Below are 23,434 nucleotides of genomic sequence, written 5' to 3'. Positions count from 1 at the left end.
TGGTAAGGATGAGAGTTCACACTGAAGGACCCTCTTGGTTGGCTTCAGGTGCGCGGCCTTGCTAGACTGCAGCCCTTAAAACCGACACAAACATTGCACACGGTTCTCAAAAGCCACACCATACACGGGTAAGCTGTAATTTACAAACGTGAACTGAGACAGAAGGGGAGCGGGGTATACCCCGAGTGGACCTCATTTACATACTCTCCGGGCGGGGTACTGTGATGGCTGTTTCACTCACGCCAACCAAAAGGGTGTGTTTTACATATAGCTAACACAGCGTCTTAAATATCAGTATTTTATTTGCTATTGCATTATAATAAAATGCTTTCTTCAATATGTATTTAATGCACTTCCTATTTTGTCATTTTACACTTGGAGTGTCTAATAAAAGGGACTCTTCCTCTGAACTGCGCTGCCCCATTCATTTTTTCCTGGCTCTTCTGCAGCCCACTGGCCACCGCTCAGACTGTTTTGAGAAGCGGGGGACTCTATTCATTCTGTCAGGTCACGGACAGATAGACAAAAACAAAAACAGAGTCTCAAGTGAGTCCTGCACAGAAATGATCATTGGACATAATTAACCAGCGATGTGCACCGCTGTGGACATTTAGAGACAATCCTTCCAACTGTCTTTTCTCCCCAACAAGCCCTGTTCACTCAAGTGTGTTCAGGTACTCAGTTACATTCAACACAGACTAATTCACTTATCCTCAACAAGTGGGCTATTGATTTTTGCCTGCTTTCAGAACAGCCTGAGGCTTTCTGAACGACAATAGCGTCCCCTATTAAAAAAAAAAAAATCCTGCGATTCCAGGGGAAATGCCCTTTCACTCCTCATAATCAGGTTTGCCTCACGTTTGTCTGGACCTGTTCCTATATTCAACTTGGAGCTGCTAATTTCTACAATTCTTTTTGCACTCTATTCCGTCAGACTCTGGCATATCCCTCGCCTTTTAAAGCTGAGAGGTCAACGGGATTTGCCTTCATTCAGTAGGGGTTTATCTGAACAAAACTTCCCTGGCATACCAGGAACAAGGCATCAGGCACTCTGTTTTCTTCCTCTCTCTTTTTTTTTGGTAATCAACTTGTGAAAACCAAGTAGCCTCATTTTCAAGTTTTCCCAAAGGCAAAAAGAGCAAATCTAAGCAACCATCTAGTTTGTACTTCTATATTTATGGCAAATACCATCCTTTACATAGAAGTAAAGATTAAAAAAAAACAATTGATGAAACACATAAAACAGCATTTTAAATATACTAATCTCTTCAAATGGAAGTACTATATACTTTAAAAAAAAAAGGAGATTATAAGCAGAGTCAATTTGTGTTGAAAAGAATGATCTGTTTTATGTTAATTATATTACATTTTAATGACAGTCCAGTGGTAAATCTTGACTTCTTTAAAGAAACCATGATCAGCTGTGGACTATTCTGGGGATAGCCATAAATTCTAGGTGTAAGGTGAACAAAGTCCTTAATTGGGGAAGTGTCTGCATGCTTAGTCATGTTTGACTCTTTGTGAACTTTTGGACTGTAGGCCACCAGGATCCTCTGTCCATGGTATTCTCCAGGCAAGAAGGTTTGCTGTTTCCTTCTGCAGGGGATCTTCCTGACCTAGGGATCAAACCCGCGTCTCCTGCGTCTCCTGTACAGCAGGCAGATTTTTACCCTCTGAGCCATGGATAAGCCCTAACTGGGAAAAGGGAGTGATAAATACCCCTTCTTAACAGACTCTGTCTCCTAACTAGGATGTATTTGGGCAAGAGGCATTTGCATAGCTGCTGTACAAAGAAATAAAGTTGTCCATCCATTTTAGATGCTGAGTCTATTAGAAACATGCTCATTTCAGCTTCTTTCCTTACTCAGAAGCATCTGAACTTGCATGTTAGTTAGGGGGTCAAATATGGCCTCTGGGGGAAAAATAAAAAGAAATATGCACACACACACACACACACACACACACACACACACACACACGCATGCACACACACATCCACTCCAGCAGAAGGAGGGTTCAGTTTAGCCAGGGAGAGCCTCAACCCTGTTTCATCAAGGCTCGCAGAGATAGCTGGGCATCTGCATGAACCTTGAAAGCGCAGGACAGAGCCTCGGAGCACAGAGCCCTGCCTCCCAGCGCAAAGCCACCAGAGAGGGGGTTCCTGGGAGTGCGGAGTACCTGAAAAATGAAATTTAACATGTTTGGCCCTTAATGAGGTTGCTCCGGAAAGGACCATGCACCTGTGACTCTGGGGCTCCAGGCACATTTCTGAGTCTCCAGTGAGCGCAGTGGCAAAAGAAAACTGGCTGCCCTCTATACAAGGACTGAAGGACGAGAACAATGCAGGGGCTGTCCACAGCGGCCTTGCCCCCCTTGGCTGAGAATGAAGGAGAAAGGGCTCCCCTGACAGGAGTTCTGCCTTTGTGTTGGGCACCTGCAGTTCTGTTTTGTTGGAGAGCTAAGGAGTCAAATCTCCAAGTATTATTACTCACAGCGTGCCTGAACGTGTCACACCTTAAGGGGGCTGGGGGAGGCAGGAGGCCGGAGAGACAGGACTAACACTGAAAACAATAATGACGGGTAGGGCGTCATCAGGCGGCAAGCTTAGCGGACAGGGACACAGACATTCCTGACTGTCAGAGCTAAGATCTAGTGAAATCTGAAAGAAAAAAGTGAAACAGGCAGGGTGATGTGGACTCGTCAACTTTTTATTTCACCACATTGGGGACTTTAAAAACAAAGCACAATCAGAGAACAAGAAAGAAAACGAAAAAAGCAGGCAGGCAACAGGAGTTCTCATATTCTGTCATGCGGCTTCCCTCAGAGCTCAGCTGGTAAAGAATCCGCCTGCAATGCAGGAGACCCCGGTTCAATCTTTGGGTCGGGAAGTTCTCCTGGAGAAGGGATAGGCTACCCACTCCAGTATTCTTGGGTTTCCCGTGTGGCTCAGCTGGTAAAGAATCCACCTGCAATGCAGGAGACCTGGGTTCGATCCCTGGGTTGGGAAGATCCCCTGGAGAAGGGAAAGGCTACCCGCTCCAGTATTCTTGGGCTTCCCTTGTGGCTCAGCTGGTAAAGAATCCGCCTGCAATACAGGAGACCTCGGTTCAATTTCTGGGTCAGGAAGTTCCCCTGGAGAAGGGATAGGGTACCCTCTCCAGTATTCTTGAGCTTCCCTTGCGGCTCAGCTGGTAAAGAATCCGCCTGCAATGCAGGAGACCTGTTCGATCCCTGGGTTGGGAAGATCCCCTGGAGAAGGGAAAGGCTACCCACTCCAGTATTCTGGCCTGGAGAATTCCATGGACTGTATAGTCCACGGGATCACAAAGAGTCAGACACGACTGAGCGACTATCACTTTCACTATTCTGTCATCTTTATTAAAAAACATTTAAGTTCTAAAGTTGACAACAGCTTTTAAAAAATAGATATAATGTGTTTAATGAGAAGCTCGCTACTTTGTGTCTATTTTCTCCATTTGTAAATAGTCTGGTAAGAATGTGGTCACAGATGGGCCTCCGTGTCTGACAGAGGATGACTCTCCTTCTCTCATCCTGGTGCCAGGTCTCAGCACCATCCTGGCACTCACGAGCTCCCGGAACACTGGCTGAATGAAAGCGGCGAGCAGGTGGTGCAGTGGCGAAGAAGCTGCCTGTCAATGCAGGAGACACGGGTAAGATCCCCGGGTGGGGAAGATCCCCTGGAGTAGGGAATGGCAGCCCACTCCAGTATTCTTGCCTGGAGAATCCATGGACAGAGAGAAGCCTGGCGGGTTGCACTCCAGGGTGCAGGGTTGGGGGAGCCGGGGAGAGGGTCACAAAGAGGCGGATGCAACTAAACACACACACACACATTTACAGATGAACACCTGCCAAGGGGAGCGACACCCAGGGTGTCGGGGAGGAGAGGACGGAAGGCCTTGGTCTGGGGAAGGAAACGAGCAAGTGGACCCCAGGAGTTACAGCGTGTTCCGGAAACCTTTGAGGACCACCCGAAGACGCACGCACCTGCGTGTTCTTTAGTGTTCCCCAGAGGAGGTTCCAGTTAACCCGCCAAGATCCAGGTGGATGGAGAGCAGTTGCTTGTCCTCATCCCAAGCCCACTGGATCCAACCAGATGAGCAACTGGAGGAAAGAGATTAGAGGAGGAAAGAGATGGCTCATATTAGAGGAAAGAGATGGCTCACAACACTTGTTACAGAATAAGGCAGTTACTATGGTCCAGGGTGACTAGGGTCACTGGCCTAGGGGCTGCTGCAAATGGGGATTTGTAGCAGGACAGAGACGGGGTTCAGCCTCAGAGTTAGAGAGTGCGGACAGGGGGATGGGATTAGCAGGATGGAGGAGTCTTTCTGGCTAAATGACCTAAACGGATTCTTGCTGAAGGCAGATCAGGGTGCGCAGACGCTACCCAGGGCACAGGTGGCGATAAGGAAGGTCCCGGGATGCTGAGGGTGGGGGATTCTCACCAGACCAACATGCCAGGAGTCCTGGAGCAGCCCGTGCCAAAGAGGACACGGACGTCTAAAAGCTGAGGACTGCCTGGTAAGAGGGCTCAGAGCAGGCTGGCGAAAAGCTGCTCAAGGGAAGACTCTCTGTCGTGGGACACACCAGCTCTATCTCAGGGCAAAAATTATCGGGACTGGCATATATGCAGTATTGATACTTAGACAACCAATGAGAACCTACTGCATAGCACAGGGGACCCTCCTTAATTGCTAGGGACGATCCAAATGGAAAGGAAATCCGAGAAAAAGAGAGGGCATAGATAAACACATTGCTGATCCACTTTGCTGTACAGTAGAAACTAACACAGCATTATAAAGCAACCACATGCTAACAAAAATCAACTTTAAAAAATCATCAAGAAAAGGTATGGCAAACCAGACAGCAGAGATGGGTGTCCCCGATCACGCCTCAACTTTCTCATCTGTGAAATGGATAAAGGCAGTTTCCACTCCCAGGTGGCCTGAATGAGAATCCTACAGCGTAAGCTGTGTAAACCGCTTTCTGCGGTGCCCAGTGTGAAACCGTCATTCAAGAAAGACGACGATTATTACCACCGTGACTACCACGATGAGACTGGAACAGCTGCTTGGGAAAGGGTGCGGCTGCTCCAGAACGCGTTCTGTCTTTTTGAGTGCACAGAGGTGATGCTGTTAGCACACTGCCTCTCATTGTCAAACCAATAAAATCTATCCTGAACAGAACAAGACGATGAAATGTGAGCGGAAAAATGCTAAAGGAGCAAGTGACTCCCACAGTCCTCCACGCTCTGACAAAAGAGGGATTCTGTTCATGTGATTAGTTCAAAACAGTGTATTAAACCCAGAGGAATTGTTTTTAAAGTAAGACTCTAATTTTAGGAACCTGAGGAAAGGCTGCATTTTAATAGGATATTTCATTGTGCCCCACATACAAAACTATTGTTTGCCTGACTCTATAATTGTTAGACAGACACGGCACTATTAACTGTGGCAAAATGAAACATGGGATAATTCCACTAATAAAACAATCAGTTCACAAGGCAAAGCACAGCTCGGCTGTTTAAACAGAGCAGAATACCCCTGAGTAGAGAGCCACATAGTCCAATATTCCCAGCTGGAATTTCACCTTTCTCTACTCTTTCGTGGAGAAAAATCATTGAAATAGTCTGGTAACAATACCGTTACTGTCTCCTTAACTTAATCCTTTGTTCCCTCCAAAGAAGAGACTGCTGCTGATTATGAATATTCCGCGCTACAATTTCCATCAATTAATATACTACCGTGTTCTTAGTACAGTATTAACAGCTTCTTGATTTACATTAGAAAGTATATATTTTACACCATGGGTGAAGCTCTTTTCTAACGGCTTTAACTTACAATTTGGAAGATGGAGGTGGGAGGGTATGGATAATTGCTGGGAAAGAATATATTCTATTCTCCTTCCGGTTTTTTTTCCCTCCTCTCTGCTGGGGAATCCCTGTCCCCTAGTCAAGGGGGGGCAGGACAGGTCTCCCCCGAACCACCTCTGTCCTTCGACCTTCCATCTGGGAGGAGACATGTGGAGCTGAGCTGGTGTTTCTTGGTGGGTCTGCCGCCAACTGTCTGCAGAATGCAGAGTCGGCAGTTCGCCTTGCACAAAACACCAGAACAAGCAGAGGGGAGCCCCTCCCCCCTCCAGGTGACTAAAAAGAGGCAGGTGTGAGGAGGAACGGGACGGGGGAGAAGAAGGGAGAGATGGCAGCCTGGGGAGGAGCTCAGCCCGCTCTGCAGGGAGCGAGCGGGGTGTCTCTCACACGCCCGGAGCCCTAGCCGCCTCGCCTGGAAGACCACACGTCCATGTCCAGCACTGAAGGCCGTGTGCGCGCGCTGCGCTTCTCCGGGAGGCAGAGGAGTGGAGGAGGCTCTGGAAGGAAGGGAGGTGTCCTGCCCCTGCCCAGGTACGTCCAGATGCCCTGCGGGGCTGAGACGGCTGCGGGGTCGGCATGCAGGCTGCCCCCAGGCACCTCCGCAGAGACTCCCAGGCCCGCTACCCCCGTGGGGACCTTCCCGGCTGCTCCATGCCTCTGGCTCCGAGAATGGACACACTCAAAGGAGAACCCCTTCGGTGGCCTGTGCTCAGGGCTCCTGCTTTTACTGCCCTGTTGTCCCGCTAGAATTTGCCCACGGTTTCGAGGATCACCAGGATTTACCCATGGAGCCAGCAGACTCTGGTCTCAGTCCCCCACTGTGCGGTTTCAGGACGGTCACACCGTAAAATGAGGAGGTGGGCGCCCCCAACTTCCATAGAGGCATGGTCCATGAAGGGTTAAAAAAAAATGTGAACTGGTTGTCAATATTGAAAACTGGAAATAATTCCTCCAAAAATCCTGAGTCCCTGTTTCTTTTTCAAAACACTCTCAGCAACAAAAATCCGGAGCTGGGCAGCTGCTCCTTTGGCATTTGAGTCTCCACTTGGCCCACTGCTTCATTTGCGTGAGCTTACAGGGGACCCCACAGCATCTCTGAGTCCTGCTGGAGTCCAGGCACTGTTGCTTAGAGAGGGTCGTCTGTCCTTTCCCAAGACGGACCCATTCCCAGGACACGTCTGCCGGATGACTCCTAAAGACCCCTGCGCATCCCCCAGGCCACTCTGGGAAAGTTCCACTCTCGCTAACCCTCCCCGGTCCTCTCACCTAAACCTGAGTTATCCCGGAGACGCCCCCCTGCCCGCCCAGCCCTCTGGGGGCTGCTCTGAGACGCAGGTTGTCGCTGCTGTTCAGCCACGAGCTCGCGTCTGACTCTGCGACCCAGTGGACTGCAGGCTAGCTCTCCCTGTCCTCCACCATCTCCCGAGGTTTGCTCAAATTCATGTCAGTTGGGTCAGTCAGTGATGCTACACAAGCATCCCATCCTGTCACCTCTTCTCCTGCCTTCAATCTTTCCCAGCATAAGGCTTTTTTCCAAATGAGCTGGCTCTTCGCATCAAGTGGCCGAAGTATTAGGGCTTCAGCATCGGTCCTCCCAATGAATAGTCAGGGCTGATTTCTTTTAGGGTTGACTAGTTTGACCTCCTTGCAGTCCAAGGGCCTCTCAAGAGTTTCTTACAGCACCACAGTTCGAAAGCATCAACCGTTCAGCCTTCTTTATGGTCCGACTTTCACATTTGTACATGACTACTGCAAAAACCATAGCTTTGACTATGCGGACCTTTGTCAGCAAAGTGATGTCTCTGCTTTTTAATATGCTGTCTAGGTTGGTCATAGCTTTCCTGCCAAGGAGAAAGCGCTGAGACGCAGGAGCCCATGGTGCTTGACACGGCTGGGCTTTGCTGTATTTCTCGTAAAACTGTGTCAGGAACAATTAAATGGTGAGGGCTGGAATAGAGATGGATGGACCCCTCCTGAGGCCGTGTCTACACGTGACCAGAGCCATTCACAAGGCCGGCTGAGTGAAAAACACCAGTCAGAGGGGCCTGGTGATTGAACTGACAGGCTGATTCCCCAGCCAGGGAAGGCAGCCTTGGGCTATGGCTGGGGGCAGGGCAGCTGGCCCTTTGGTTTGTTTGTCTTCTTCCCCTCCATTTAAAGCACTTTGCAGAGTCTCGAGCCTAGGGTAGAGGTTCAGTTCAGTGTCTGTGGATTGATCGATTAATTTAAAGCCCCTGAGAGATCCCCCGGGCTCACAGATAAAGCTGGATGAGCTGAGAATTTCCCTATCTTCCTCATAAGGAAAATGTTCAAGCAGCAGCCCCTAATTGGAAATGATTTACATTTCTGTCCTGATCTCAGAACTGGAGGAGCAGCCACCGGAGTCTGGTCCCAAACCACGGCTGTGGGGTCCCGTTTTGCCTGACACCTTCGAGGCGCGGACTGGCTGCGGTGGCCTCAGAATGGGATTCGCTTGTTTAGACCACGGGGGTCAAATAAGTTCTGACCTTTATTGCCAACTCTACCTAATAAGCAGGCCAATAAAATGCCCTGAGTCTCCGCTTCCCCGGTGAGAAACGGGGATTCCCGTGAGCTGCTGCCATCAGATGCCCAGCACAGTCCAAGATGCTCGCCGGAAGGTACCTGTTACTATGCAGGGGACCGCAAAGACGCCAGATGGGAGCTCCCCGAACATGGAAGACAAAACCCCAGGGGCCGCCCTAACCCAGATGAAAGGACCCCCACACCCGTTCTGGGCGTTCCGTAGTCCGGTGGACACGAATGCCTTTTGCATGTCAGTGGAGTAATGTGCCCCACTTTACCACTGTAATTTTGAAAGGATACATCCTTTCAAAAGGCTTCCCTGCCAGTGACCGCAGAACATGCCGCCCTGGCGTTGTCTGTCTGCGAGGAGGTCGGGTTAAGGGATCCATGGGCCTCCTGCGTCTCTCCTCCAGTGACTCTCTCGCCCTAGAGGGAGCTCTCTGGCTATCTGCTAAATTCTATCAGAGCAAAATGAACCACAGAGAATAGAGAAGTGGGGGGTGAGGGGTGAGGGGTGGACCAGGATGTGAAGTTAACAGCACCTTATAAATTCAATTTGCATTCCCCTCTTGATTTTAACCCAATCTACATGAGCTTTCCAAAACAGGCAGTCATTTGAAATACTCCCACGTGACGGACAGTCTTAGACGTTTTAAAACACCGTCCCTTTGACAGACCGTGCCGCACAATGTGGTTTTAACTGGTTCTAGAATATTCTGATGGTGAAATATTTTCTGTTTCTGGGCCAGAACTGGTCATTTCTTCTTGAGAATATGATGTTTGAAAATCAGTTCCTCCTATTATAGATTTCTCCCTCAGCTTGTAGAAAATCCATGATTCCCTAAACATTGGTCTTTGAAAGCACATTGACTAAAATCTTCATGCTTAATTCATGAAGTGCAGTCTGGAGATTAGTGGAGCTGGACACAGACCAGGAATACTTTATCATATTCTAATAAGCAGAGGCTGAAAATTGCATTTCTAAAGCTACAGTATTAAAGGGCACGCCGCAAAACATGACCCAAACATAACTCAGTAGTTTTACAGTGTCTGAAAAGGCTTTGATATGATAAAGTATGCTGACGAGAGGGATAAACACAACTAGAAATTTCTGAATTTAAAAAGAAGTGTGTGTGGGGTGGGGGAGGTGGGGGGGTGGTGCTTGGCAAACATTCAGTATATTTGTGGAAAAATATATATTATAAACTCATATATTGTGATTCATAGTAAACCAGCATTGGCTACTGAGTCATGGGATAGATCACTACAGCATGGGATAGATCAATTTAGGGGGTGTGGAAATCGTCAAAGAAAAAAATAAAGAAAGCGAGCCTAATGAGGTTAATTGAAAGGTTTCCAGAAAAACCTAAGAGCTAGCTTTCCAACCTTCCTTACAACAGGTCACCGGCACTGTCTCCAAAATCAGAAGGCAAGGAGTATGGGGGAAGTGAAGGTGGAGCGGAAACGCTGCTCAGAATATGGGGCAGGATAAAAGCCGTCCCCCAAATTATCTGTGAACGATGGCCATGTGTCAGAGCAAACACACAACACATCTGTGTACGTCAGTAGGGGCGGAAGCACCTATGCAGTGCCTGGCACACAGTAGGGGCTAGTAGGTATCCGTCCGATCAACTGATGGATGGATTCACGGAAGAGGGAGAAAGCAAGCAATGGAAAACAGGTCCTGTGCCCCGCCACACGAGCCACGGAGGCTGCTGGACCTACTCTACTGAGTGCTTGCTAAGCAGTTTTTCCTTTTACAGAGGCAGCTGCTGATTAAAATCAACAAAGCATTTGGTCAGGAACAGTTCTCACAAAGCCAGTAAGCCCGGACCCATGGGCGGTCAGAGACCTCTGCAGGAGCAGGTGGGAGTGAGGAGCAGTGACGGGGTGGGAAGGGGAAGGGGTGCTGGCCCCCAGAGGGCATGCCTTTAAACCGCAGAGTGCGGGTACCGTCGATCGGCGGGGAGATGCTTTGGAGAGTTGGCCGCCGGGGGGTGTCTGTGATCCCCGCCCCTCAAAGCCAGCTCTCAACACTGCTGAGATCAGAGTGGAAAGATCAGAGAGGCCCAAACCTGCTGATTTCGAGGATTTTCTTTTCATGGGTGTGCATGCCCCATGAATGCCTCACTCACTTCAGGGAGCGGAGTTTATCTTACTTCCTATCCGTCCCAGTTTACCGCCCCCAGACTCTCCCTGCAGGTCTCTGACGACATGGCCCAGCCCTCCCCCACCACCCCAGATGTCAGCAGAGGTCAGCAGAGGAGGGGTCCTCTTCAGCTAGCTGGCTCCCCTCATCCTTCAGGTCCCCTCATGCACCCCGGCCGACTGGACTAGCTACTCCTGGGGGGGTTACAGAGCATTGCAGTCAGCGCCACCATCACCCGGGTGACACCTGAACGGTTACACACCTTCCCCCTCCTCCCGACGATACACTCGCTAAGGGCCAACAGCCTGACGGGTAACCCACTGCCTCCCCAGGCCGAGTACTGAGGCTGCCAAGGTAGGATCTGAAAATGTATTTATTGCCTGAAATGAATGGAGTGATCACGGTGGTGATTCCACAATATACACTCCCAAAAGGAGACTGTGGACATCCTTCTCTCTTCTGCATTTCACTTACCCTTAGGGGGAGAAAAAGAAAAAAACAGGAAGTCTAAGGTATTTAGCATGTATATATGCCAAATACAACGAAAATTCGACTGCTGTAAAAATGAGCAGGAATAACAAAGAATGAAAAATGACCCAAATTTCCTCACTTTGAGTGTAAATTTTACCCCTTTGAACAATGACAGCCTTTTCCATCCCACTGAATTCACATTTCCGACAGCGGTACCTGCTGGGCCATCCCAAGGCCGTCTCAGTGTGTTCACACATCAGGGCATCCTCTCTGGCTGACCACCATGAGCACACTGTTTACCGGGAGAGGTCTGTGCGGCCAGGAAGACGGAGATGGAGGACGCACTGTCAGAAGGTGCGGCCTCAGCCACGGCTATCTGAAGCCACAAAGGGACCTGCTGGGCGCAAAGACGTGCCACCGTCACCATGGACGCGTGGTCCGAAACAGATCGGCAAAAGGGACCTGCTGGGCGCAAAGACGTGCCACCGTCACCATGGACGCGTGGTCCGAAACAGATCGGCAAGTCACGTGCTGGAGGGGGACAGGAATCACGCAGCTGCCAGCTGAGGGTGGTCGGGGCGAGGCGGACTGAGGGCACAAGAAGACTCTCAGAGGTGAGCCAGGGGGACAGGGTTTGGTTCCGGTTTCAAGGAAGGAGACAGATCCATTTCCAGGTGCTCCTGTCCCTGCGACTTCCTTCGTCCTGTGACTGCCAGCCCTTCTGCTGGGAGTACGCTGTCTGACTCTGTGTCCTGTATTAACATAGTCACAGTCGGCAAGGCGGCACGTGTCCACCCACCCTCGGTGGTGGCTTCTGCAAGGTCTTGAATATCCTCTCTTGCAACTGGCGCCGTGGCAGCAGCCCCATCTGGGCGCCCGCCTCCAGCTGGACACGCCTGCGCCTCCTGACAGACCTGAACCACGCTGGTTCCCGGGGCCGGCTCCCTTTCCCCAGGGCCTTCGATGGTAACCATGCGCTCCTGCGGAAAGGGAGTCATGCTTTCCAGGGAGATCAGCCTGTCTTGCCCCCTTAATTATAATTCCTTACTTGCAATATGCATCAGCCAGTATTTAAATAAACAATGAGGTATTTCAAACAGAGAAACTATGAAAATGAAACTGCTTTAATTTACATCCCACAGGACTGAGGCAGTGGACTTCTCTGAATGCCAAATAAATAAATACAAACTTAAGGAAGTGTCAGGTTGGGGGTAGTCTATGAACCTAAAGTGGCATGAAGGAGCCAGGCATGGGCCACAGCAACTTATTAGTCTCCATGCTTCTGAGAAGGGCTGCCCGGGGTTCCTTTAAATATAAAAAATAGAACTCCACCGGAAATACTGGCCCCTCCAGGAAGGAAGGTGGAAAGGCCATGGTTGACCGGACCAGGAATGATGAGTCATGGCCAGGACTGAGATTTGGCATAGCAGTTTTGCACCAGAGCAGGGTGGACGGGGTGAGCCGTGTTTCAGCTGACATAAACAAGCCAAAAGACAACAAGTCAGCCCTGGGGTCCCTCCTCCGCCCGCGCTGTCAGGAGTCAGGTAACATGGAGAGAGGTCAGACCTTGGAAGCAGGAGCCGATCTGAGAATAAGCGCCGCGGGAAATCTTGGGGCCTGACTTTGCAGTGCTGCGTGGGGTGATGTGAATGGATGCGCACGCATTTGCACATGGCTTTGCTTGGTCTGTGGGGTTAAAAAGGCCCCAAGGATGCCAGGAGATGAAGCCGAGGACAGATTAAAGGATGGGCATTAATAAGGCAGGGGAAAGAGCAGTTGAGAAGCGGCTCTACGATGCTCTTGCTGGGGACTTGGTAAGCGCCACCGCATCTCGTCCTCAAATGGCTCTCCCCGGTCTGGGAGAAGAAACTGAGGCAAGCGTAGGTGTCCCTGATGGCACAAGCTGCAGGTGGTGATGGCGAGAGTCAGATGCAAGCAGTTGCCAGAGGAAGAAGCCAGGGATCGTGTCTGTTTGTTCACAGTGTGGAACCACAGGCACCACTGGACCCAAGCACACAGGGCGCAGCCAGCTTTCCCTCTGGTCCGCTCTGTCTCACCGCTCCTCTCTGATTCTCTGTGTGTGCGCATGTCTTTCCACCCCGGCACACTCCTCGTTCCACAATGGACAGCCTTCTTCCTTGCACCATGGGGGGACGCTGCGAAGTGGCAGGGCCCCCGGTGCGGCTGTGCAGGGCGAAGGCAGCAGCAGCCTTCCGCACCAGCTCCAGCAGAGAAGTCCCAGGAAGGATGCAGTGTGCCCTGGCCTTCTGGGTGCTCAGTCCTCAACCCAGCTCTTAGCCCGGAGGCAGGCACCGGGGCTGGTCAGGCTCCAGTGCCCATCCCCACAGGTCGGGGTGGGGGGTCACAGTGGTCCTTTTGAGATCAGCAATCCTACCTCTACCATGAAGAGGGGGCACTCCGAGCGGCACGAAGGTGATGAGAAAAAATGCTGGACATCTTAGTCACAGAAATAGGAAAAAATCAGGATAAAGCGCTGTGACCCTTGAAAGAGCAGTGCTGGGGAGAAAGGCAGGCTGAGGCAGCGAACGGCAGCATGGGGCCGAGTTGCCAGCGGCCTTCGCACGAGCCTTGTGCGGGGCTTTCTAGAGGGCTCCCCGGAAGGCAGGAGGTTGGCCCATCCTACCATTTCTCTCCTTCACTCTGCCTGGCCACTCTCAGCTGGGGGACACCCGGGAGATGGGGGCAGTGTTGCCAAGCGGCGAGGAGGGGCGGGGTCACTGAGGCCTTTGTGGGCTGACCACGCCAACTGCAGGCGGCTCTCTCCTCTTCAATGTGAAAGAATTTTGCCACCCTGGGTGTGCCCTTGTTACCAGCAGCCAAGCGCAATTCCTGAGGTCCCACCTGGGCACCAGTCCCCCGGGCCTGGGTCCCCACCCGGACCGCCAGTGACAGCAGGCCTGCCTTCCTCCTGCTTCAGCCGCCAGACACCCTGAGAATCCAGGGGCTGGAGAAACAATCCCCCCTCCTCAAAATATAAACGCTTCCCTCCTTACCTCATGTGTAATCCGCACGTACCTCCACCTCCTCGTGGCTACCATTCAACCCAGGGACACCCAAGAAACTGGAGGGAGCCCAGCATCGTGAGGCACGAGGATGTTAATCTGAGACCCTGCCATTCCTCCCCAAATACCTGCTCTGGGCAGAATATACCTATTAATCTACCTGCCTGAATTAAAATCTGACCTCTGAATGTTGATACAGTTGAAACAACACAAAACAAAGATAACGCGGCTATTTTGCAGGAAGCTTCCTTGTCGACCAGGTGTGTGTGTGTGTGTGTGTGTGTGTGTGTGTGTGTGTGTGTGTTTTAATGTGATGGTGAGCTTTATTTTCTCATATGTATATCATATATTGTAATACGAAATGGATATTGACTGCAGCTGGGGTGGATATCCACATGTATTGACCTCAGAGGTAAATATTGACTGAGACAAAGGTAAAATCGATGCTTACCTTGAAGGATAATAAATCTGGATATCTATTGAAATAAGAAGTCAATAGGCACATTGTTACAAACACCCGTGGTTATAGTCACTTGAGCAAATTTGTACAGCGAGCGGTCAGCGGTTGTTTTGCAGAAACCAGAGGCAGTGGTGGAGGCCCGTGGAGGCCGCACTGGCCGTCCGCTTTCCCTTTACTCCTCTTGCCATTCTGTCGCCAGCCAGCATCAGACTAGGTGTATCACCCCACCCTGCCCTGTCAAAGGAGTAGCTCAGCCTCCGTTTTCAGGAGGCGGTTACTGAATTAGGAGCCTGCATTGTGGCTCAGCGGGCAAAGAGTCTGCCCGCAATGCAGGAGACCTGGGTTCGATCTCTGGGTCAGGAAGAGCCCCTGGAGAAGCGAACGGCTCTCCACTCCAGTATTCTTGCCTAGAGAACTCCACACAGAGTCAGACATGCCTGAGTATGCGTGCAAACACTGGTTATTGGGGGGCAAAATCTGATATGGGTATCCCCATTTTATAGCCCGAAAAACTGAGGCTCAGAGAACTTGAGAAACTCATCTGACAGAAATGATAACGGGGGATGCCCTAAATTCAAAACTGATGGATGCTGAACTTGTTATCTTGCTAACACATCACTGTCTCCTGATGACTGTCATAAAACCGGGACTCGGGTGGCAGAGATGCCAGAGAAAGGCGGAAGCAGAGACCGGAGCGGGTGAGGAAGAATCTGTTTGGGGCAGAAAGTGACAGTAACCACCTCTGTGCAAAAATGGACAGGAAGTTTTTGTGACGCCGCTTGCTGTTGCTGCTCTCGATAATCACCATCATTACAGCTGAGCTTTGGTGAGTCGTGACTATGGGCCAGGCACTGTGTTATTAAGCATCGTACAGACCAGATTTAGATACAGTCTCCCAACGCTGTGGGGTCCTGCAGTTGATGACCTGGTCACCTCTCCAGTTTCCATTCTCCGTCTCTCCCTCGGTGGCTGAGCCCAGCCTTGGTCAGCCATCAGCCCCTCCCCTGTGCAACGACACAGGAGTCTCAGCTCCCAAGCATGGTGGGCACAGACGCTGCCCTGGAGACTGTTTGCATGTAGGCACGTGACACAGTTCTGGCAAAGGAGATGTGAGCGGGCCTCTTGGAAAAGGTCTCCTTGTTCTGAGAGACCCACGTGGGGGCAAGGTGCCTTTTCCCTCCACGTTATGCTCCCTGGTTCTGGTGCTGGGAACTGCTGCAGCTGTCCTGAAAATGTAACTGATGACAACTGAGGAAGAGGCTGATGGACACTCAGAGAAGTGGAGCCACATCAAAACATGCACCTCGTCAGCCACCCGACTCTGGACTCCAGACGAGGCTGGATAACACACTTTCATACACTGTGGCCTCTGCAAGTTGAGTTTCCTGTCACACGCAGCCCAGACCATCTGATGGCACACGTGGAGAGACCCAGGCTTAGGAATGTTGACTGTTACCTGCAGCAACGAGAACTTCCTAACTCCACAGTCTGAGTTCTTAACGGCTCCTCAGCAACCATCCCAGGCTACCTCCCACTCAAGGCTTAGGCCAAGGCCTGCTGGAAATCGGGTCCTGCAAATGAAATCCACCGGAAGTGACAATGATCCCCTCTATGTGACCTTGCAACGCCATACTCTAAGCATTGTTAAGAGCCACCCTCCCAACACCTATTCCTATTCCTTTCAGAGGCCTAGGCTTTCAAACTGTTCTAATGAATCACAAGGCATTCTCCCGGCCTTCACGCATCAGCTCCAAGAGAGCCTGATTAAGGCTCCTCAACACCTCATACTACAGCTTATCAGACGGCTTCCATCTGAGAAAACATACCATGTGCTTTCAGCTCTCCTTGCCCAACCTGCTCTCTCTTCCCCAGCTGGAACATCTGTTTGTAATTCCTCAGTGAGCAGCAGAAATGACAGAATTAAAGGGTGTTTTGTCCTCTTCTCGACCACGGCTGCCGCCCTGGCTCTGCCTTCCACACCAATAAAACACCACGCTGCACTGCCTGTGGGAGTACCGAACAGACTCGATTCCTCCAGGAATCCTCCACGGAGCGCCTGCTAGCTTCTTCCCAGACGCGCCTCTCTCCTTAAAGACAGGAACTGCAGGACCGAACACAGTACCTGACATGTGGGAATAAGCACAGAATTTAGTGATAATTACAGATTTCAGGTAGGGTGGGAGGTGTCATCAACAGTGAAATCCTTTCGGAAAATTCCAATGAATACCAGCTTATAAGAAGACCCTTTTGCCCTAGAGTTGTCCATCTTCTTTCACCTTCCAGCTAAGAAGCAGCATCATGGTTAATCCTTCCTGGTTTTTTATTCCACAGAAAAAAGAAAGGGGGTAAAAAAAAAAAGCCAACAGACAGGTTACACCACAATGAAACAGGGGAATCCAAAGGAAAATGAAGACTCACACACTCTCAGCCCCATCTCACCTTCATACGGCTGTATTTTTACAGGGAATTGGGGCACTTTATCATCCATTGACTCATTATCTTTATACCATTCCCAGAAACGGACACTGGAGCAACAAACAGCCTCTCTCCTGTAGCTTCTCGGCGGTGTCCGGGGCCCCGGCGAGGGGCACACTGGGGCTCACGGAACAGTCTAACCCCTGAGGACCAGCCACAGCCAACAGGCAACGGCTCTGGACTCGGGCTTCCCAGGGCTCCCCGGCTCGGGCTCCATGACCGCGCGTGCCAACTCCTAGAGCAGATCTCCTCCGTTTGTCTGTCTGCACGTGTGAGTCAGTGTCAGCCAGCCAGCCATCTACATGCTATCAGTTCTGCTTCTCTGGAGAGCCCCATACAGGCAGCGGGGGTCAGACGAAACTAATGAGTCCGTACGGGGATCCCCCAGAAAAGACACCGCAGCACGGCTACTAAACGGTATGAGCGGCAGACACAGCAGGGAACAGGCATTTCTTCCTGGAAGGCCAAGGCTCTCCCCCTTTCTCCTCCTCCTCCAACGTGACCATGACCATCACAGGAAGCCTGTGCACCCTCACAGGGGCCGTTCCGGACGTCTGCTCTTTATCCCTAGCACCTTGTTCAGTGTGTGCTACAGGGCAGGTGTGCAACCAACTGATGTTAAGTGACGAAGGCATTAAAGGTATGAGGAGGTACCCGGGACACCCTTAGCAGGGATGTCCTTAGCAGGATCCCTGAACACTGCAAAGGGTTCAGGGGACGGAATGGCCTCACCTTCTCTGAGCCCTCGTAGGAAAAAACAGAAGCATGAAGTAACCCATTCTACCAGTGGCTTTGGTAAGTTTCACGATTCTAGTAGGAGAAGCCTCACTCCTGCTCAGGACCTGCTTCAAGTGAGTCACGAAGCCACTGCCGAGAGAGGGTGGATTTTGCTGCTGAGCCAGTGCTTCCTGACAGCCGGGCCCTTCGGAGTACAGAGAGGCCCCATCGCGTCCCCCAGGACAGCAACTAAGCAGCTCGCCAGCGGCAGTCTCAGGAAATCTGGCTGCTGATTTAAGACAATGGCCTGAATCTTCATTATCTAGGCCGAAAACCAGGAGTCAGGTCTCCTGTCTGCCCAGTCCTACAGCCCATCGCGTTCAGGGCTTTCATCACCTGGAGAGGACTTCAAGGGCTTCAGCCAGAGCAGAAGAGCACCCCCAGGGAAAACCTGGCCCCACGCCCCACCATCACTGACCCTCCCTGCAGTGTGCCAGGCCTGCCTGCAGCAATGCAGTTGGGGTCACACGGGAAACACCCAACGCCGACTGGCACCGCGGGGTCATGGGACTATTCTAGCTAATTGCCACGGCTACAGAAGATGAGGTTAAGTCCCCTGTAAACACTCCTCATTTCCAAGAGGGAGGCCTGCTTGATTCACACAACCACCAGTAAAAGTGTGGAGAAAAGAAGATATCACTTAAGAGACCTAACGTGTCCTGACAGCAATGAACTGGCACGCACTGGGGCCCTCTGCACATTTCCCAGGAAGCAGCCCTGGCACGAGGAGCGTGGGGCAGTCCACGACGGCACCGGCCAGCCCAGAACACCTGGCTCCAGCTCCGCAGGCACAGGGGCAGGGCTGCGACCGAGCGCCCCGCTGTCTGGCCCGCTCTGCTCGCTCTGCTCTCTGCGCCGAGGCCTCTGAATGCCCGACGGGTTCACTGCCAAAGAGAACGACAGGCCTTCTGATCAACGGCTCTGTTTACGGTAATCAGGGCAGGGCGCTGAGCGAGTTTCAGGACGCCAAGTGATCGCTTGTTTTCAGGATAATCAATAAGACACTTATCTTGAAAGATTCATGCAAGTTTGGAATCAATTATGAATGGGATGATGATAAAACTCCGAGAGAGACACACTGGATTTTTTTTTTTTTAAGTTCTTATCAGAGGGCAAGGCTCCATTGTGTTGGTTTCTCTGAAATATTATATAAATTTTAAAAATGAACACTCACTCTGCTCTGCCATTATCAAAAAGCTAGATCATCTCATGATTTAATAGGGATTTTCAAATTCAGATGCTGTGGAATCCTGGGATAATATAATCCAGGGTGTTCTTCTTTTAAAAGAAGGAAGAGGGATTTCTCATTGAGAGTATTAAGGATTGCAATGCTGTATACAGTAGAAATGGCTGGCATGAACTGTGGACACAAATGAATGTTGAGTCTCAAAGTAAGCCTCTACAAGCCAAAGATGGATGGTCTTGGGCACGTTAATTCATCTTTCCAAATCAAAATTTCCCTGTAAAAACAACAATGGCATCTCCATTGTAGGGTTATGGTAAAGATAAAATGAGATCATCTATGTGGCAAGTTTACCATAATCCCAAGCAACGCAACAGGCTCTCAATAAAAGTCAGTTATCCCTAATATTAGAATTCTGACTTGATCCCCTTGAGTGAGTTACTCTTTCTGGTCACCACTGTCCAATTTCTAAAAGGGAAATGACAGGTATGCTGCAAGGTGGTTGGGGAATTAAATGAGATAATGAATAAAATAGCATCTGATCTTATACAACTAGCACAAGATAGATATTAAAAGCGATAAAAAATGATATGGAAAGAAAACTCAATGGTCTTTCCTTCACTCTCACGCTCATACTTCTGACAGCAGATGAATAGGGTTTGTCCCACAGGCAGCGAATCTTTGAGACCGGCTGGGTGTCCCACAGCTGCACTCACTTCTGACAGTTAATAAGCTGCATCAGAGCAGGCCCCGCAGGATGAGGACTGAGTCCCACGGGGCTGCCCGCACTTCAGGGCCCATCTCAGATAGCTGCCCCTGGCTCACCCCGAGACACCTGTCTAACTTGGCGACAAGCGGAAGATTCCCACCAGCTTACTTCAGGTTCCACAACTTGCCAGAGTGGCTCGTATAACCAAGGACGCCAGCTTCTGTCATTTCACCCAGTGATTATCAAGGGTGTTTCAAAAGATGGAACAAAGGGCCGGATGAAGGGCCAGGTCTAGAAGGAACCAGAGCACAGAGCCTCTGTCCACTCGGAGTCAGGGGGTATCACCTGCCCAGCCCATCAGCGCCCTCACCCACCTTTAATGCAGGGATTTCTACGGCGGCTTCAGCATGTAGGCAAGATGGACCATTAACTCAATTCCCAGCCCCTCGCATCTCTCCAGAAGACAAAAGGTGAGCCTGCCATTTCTACCCATGGCTTGGTCTTTCTGGTGACCAGGCCCCATCGAAGGGGCCCCCATCAGTTGCCTCGTGAGGACAAAAGATGCTTCTACCTCCCAGAACATTCCAAGGGAATTAGGAGCTCATCACTAAGAAAATGACAAGGTCTCGGGAGCCCTGTGTCAGAACCTGGGGCCAAAGACCAAGTATCAGAAGGGGTAGAGGGCCGAGACCAATGTAAATACACAGTTCTCATCATTCCATGGTAACACTCGGCTGGAGAAAACTTTCAGAGAAGCAATACATCTGGTCTCACCTCTCCATTTCACAAACAAGGGAAAGGGGCCCTTGTCTGACCCTCAGGTTACCTAGAGCAACTCTTGCACAAGGGTGCCTGGACCAGACTGCCGGAGACGAAGCAAGCCCTGCGTCCGGGTGGGGGGGGGGGGGGGTGGCGCAGGACCACAGAGAGTCCAGGAGCCCATGCATGGCTCATGGAGGCGGGCCATCTGCCCTGTGGGGGCGGGGGCGGGGAAGGCAGGGGAGCGCAGGACCACATGAGAGTCCGGAGTTGGACGGTGAAGCAGAGCTCGTGGAGGCAGGCCACCTGCCCTCTGGGGGAGCAGGGAATGGAGGGGAGCCAGGCCTCGGGAGGCCACTGAGGCTAAGCCAGGCACAGGAAGAGACCTCGGTGTGAAGTGACGCGCAGAGCAAGCTACCTAAGTCAAGGAGTCATGGTGAGACCACCACAGGCAACAAAGACAGGGAAAAACGTGAAGACAGGGAGCCTTCTGGGAGCCCAGGGCCTGACTGACTTCAAACCAAGGCCCTTAGCCAGCGGACGGCCAGCAGGGCCGGGTGGAGTCGGGGAAATCAGTGGATCCAGCTTTGGGGAGCTGGTCAAGGGCTGCCTGAGCAGACCCCATAATTAAAAGGCTGGTCCCCAAAAGGACAGAGGTGAAGTCTCCTGGCCAGCAGCTGTAACAGCGGTCCCCACTCAACTAGGATGCTACCCCTGCCATGGCCTGAGTTCCTCCTGGCCCTGAAGAGCTCGACATTCAGCCTGAGCTTGCAGAGGACTTTTCATGCGCCACTCCACTTACACTGTCCCTTTGATCAGGAATAGCCCAGGGCAGTCAGAATCACTGCATTGTAAACCTGACACTATGCGTAGCTCACATGGCCACAGCTGAAGAATTTTTGTTGAGGTTCAGGTTTTGAGGAACGGCTCCATAACCTGCCCCTGAACGAGCCTCAGCAGAACCTGAAAGGAGACCAGCAGTCACCTCTGCCTTCCTCCAAGGTCACCACCCCGCCCTTGGGTACCTCGATCATTGGGAAAACCAATTTTGTGCCCAGACTGAGGCCGGAGGAAACTCTCCCCGAAACTGGCAAATTCTCTGAGATGGTTTCTTTGGAGATATTGCTCATAGCACTAAAGGGCACAGATGTGAAGCTTGCTGGGCTTTTACATGTGTTTACATACCTAAGATCCAATCAAGGATCACTTCCAGCCTGACAGAGGGTGCCTCCACCCCCTAGGGGCCCCACCCCTCAGAGCAGCGACCACTGTTCTGCCCCCTCTCACATGCAGACGTCCTGGCTGCTTTGGACCTTTAAATTAATGCATTCCTACTCTGTACCTTTTCAAGTGTCTGGCTTCTCCCACTTAACTCTCAGCCTGACTCCCGGATTTTATAGTGTCTATAAAAATAGCCCGTCCGCTCACCTGTCCTGGACTTCTATTGTGTGCTGGGCTCAGAGCTACCCTCATGCTTAATCCTCACTGCAGACTCAGCAAATGGGAATTATTATTCCAGTTTCACTGATGAAGAAAGGTTAAGTGACCTGCTGCAAAATCCCAAAGCTGGAAATCAGCATATTAGGATCAGGGATACAATTTGCTGTTGACTCTTGATGCCAGGGTTGGGAAAAACAGACATGAAGGCCTCTTAACAGTGTTCCAGATACAGTATGTAGCCACAAATATTAGCACCGATGATGATAAAGATGATGATGCCAGGCCTTGTATTAGTGTTTGGGGAACAGAAAGGAGCAAAACAGACGTGGCTCAGAGCCTCACGGATCCAACACCCTGGCGCAAAGTACGTGCAAAACCCATTGTATTGTTGTTCAGCCGCTCAGTCATGCCCAACTGTGCAACCCATGGACTGCAGCACTCCAGGCTTCCCTGTCCTTCACTATCAACACACAGACAAATACCCTTACAATGATAAACTGTGATAGCAAAGGGAAGAGACAGGTGGCTGTGGGCCACAGTGAAGCTCAGGCAACATGTCTGCAATGGGGGGTTTTCATCTTCAATTGTCAGAGAACAAGAAGGCTGGGGACCTTCAGCAATGTCACACAGCAGTTATTGAAGATGCCTAAAATATTCCCCCCCAAAGGTATGCAGCACTAACCAGCTTTGCTCTAATAAAGCTCTTCACCAGAGAGGCTCAATTACATCGGCAGTGGACTCCTCAGAAAGAGCGTTTAAGAGGCAGCTTCGCCCTTGACTCTTGATTCTGCATGTCAAAAGCACTTAACTCAAAAACCTCTGGATCACTAACACCAGATCAGGGCGTCTGCTCCCAGCACCGGACCGACCCCTTCTGATGCTCTGACACCAAAGGTGCTTGTATTATTATCATACTGTCACCGAGTCAACTGCCGCTTGGGAAGACGACCCCGGTATTCCCTTCCAAGGGAGCGCTGCCAAATACATCATCCCGTAGAACCTACAATGCCTATCCCATTTTAGGACCCGGGATTCTGCTTCAGAAAAATGAAGCAAAACAAAAAACCAACAAACTCCTCTTGTTGGCTTCACAGTGATTCGAAGTTCCTCAGAAAATGCTGGAGTGGATCTCAGCTGACACTGATGCGCTCGATCCTACAGCTGGTGAGTAAAGCAGACGTGAATACTGTCAGGATTACTCCTGAAATGCCAACAGACCCTTTGGCACTGTCTCTGTCTAACTAAGAGAGCCGGCGTTTGCTCCAGGATGGGCTCAGATCCATTCCACTGGCTGAACCACCAGTTAAATCAGCAGCCTGGGTTGACACTTCACATTCAAGATGCTCCATCTCAGGACACGAGGGCACAGATGCCAAAAGTAAAAGATCTTTTGCTTTGAGACCTCCGCTCAGTGAGAAAAAAGGAGAGAGTCACCAGCGCTAGGTGAACCCTTGATTATCTTACCTGAAGCTAAATCTCAGTAGGTTAAATGTCTGCCATTGAATCTCTGCTTACGGCTGGGACAAGCCACCAACAAGGTCCTTCTCTGCATCC

At 50.9% G+C, this 23,434-nt stretch overlaps 1 protein-coding gene and 1 long non-coding RNA gene across 5 annotated transcripts in view; both read right to left on the bottom strand.

The window, feature by feature from the left end:
* WWOX (WW domain containing oxidoreductase) overlaps positions 1-23,434 on the bottom strand; it is a 915,589-nt gene that overhangs the window by 499,154 nt on the left and 393,001 nt on the right. The window lies entirely within an intron of this gene.
* The window catches only part of LOC128063238 (uncharacterized), a 139,431-nt gene continuing 118,798 nt past the window's right edge, over positions 2,802-23,434 (bottom strand). Inside the window, exons 2-5 of the long non-coding RNA XR_008200888.1 lie at positions 16,364-16,659; positions 15,994-16,108; positions 4,006-4,122; positions 2,802-3,085 (exon numbers count right to left, since the gene is read on the bottom strand). This is a non-coding gene — a long non-coding RNA (uncharacterized LOC128063238). The remainder of the gene's footprint in view (positions 3,086-4,005; positions 4,123-15,993; positions 16,109-16,363; positions 16,660-23,434) is intronic.

The sequence above is a fragment of the Budorcas taxicolor genome, chromosome 18 (genome assembly GCF_023091745.1).
Source record: "Budorcas taxicolor isolate Tak-1 chromosome 18, Takin1.1, whole genome shotgun sequence".
NCBI classification, from domain to species: domain Eukaryota; kingdom Metazoa; phylum Chordata; class Mammalia; order Artiodactyla; family Bovidae; genus Budorcas; species Budorcas taxicolor.
The sequence above is the reverse complement of the archived record's forward strand: the minus strand, read 5'-3'. Positions and strand labels throughout refer to the sequence as shown.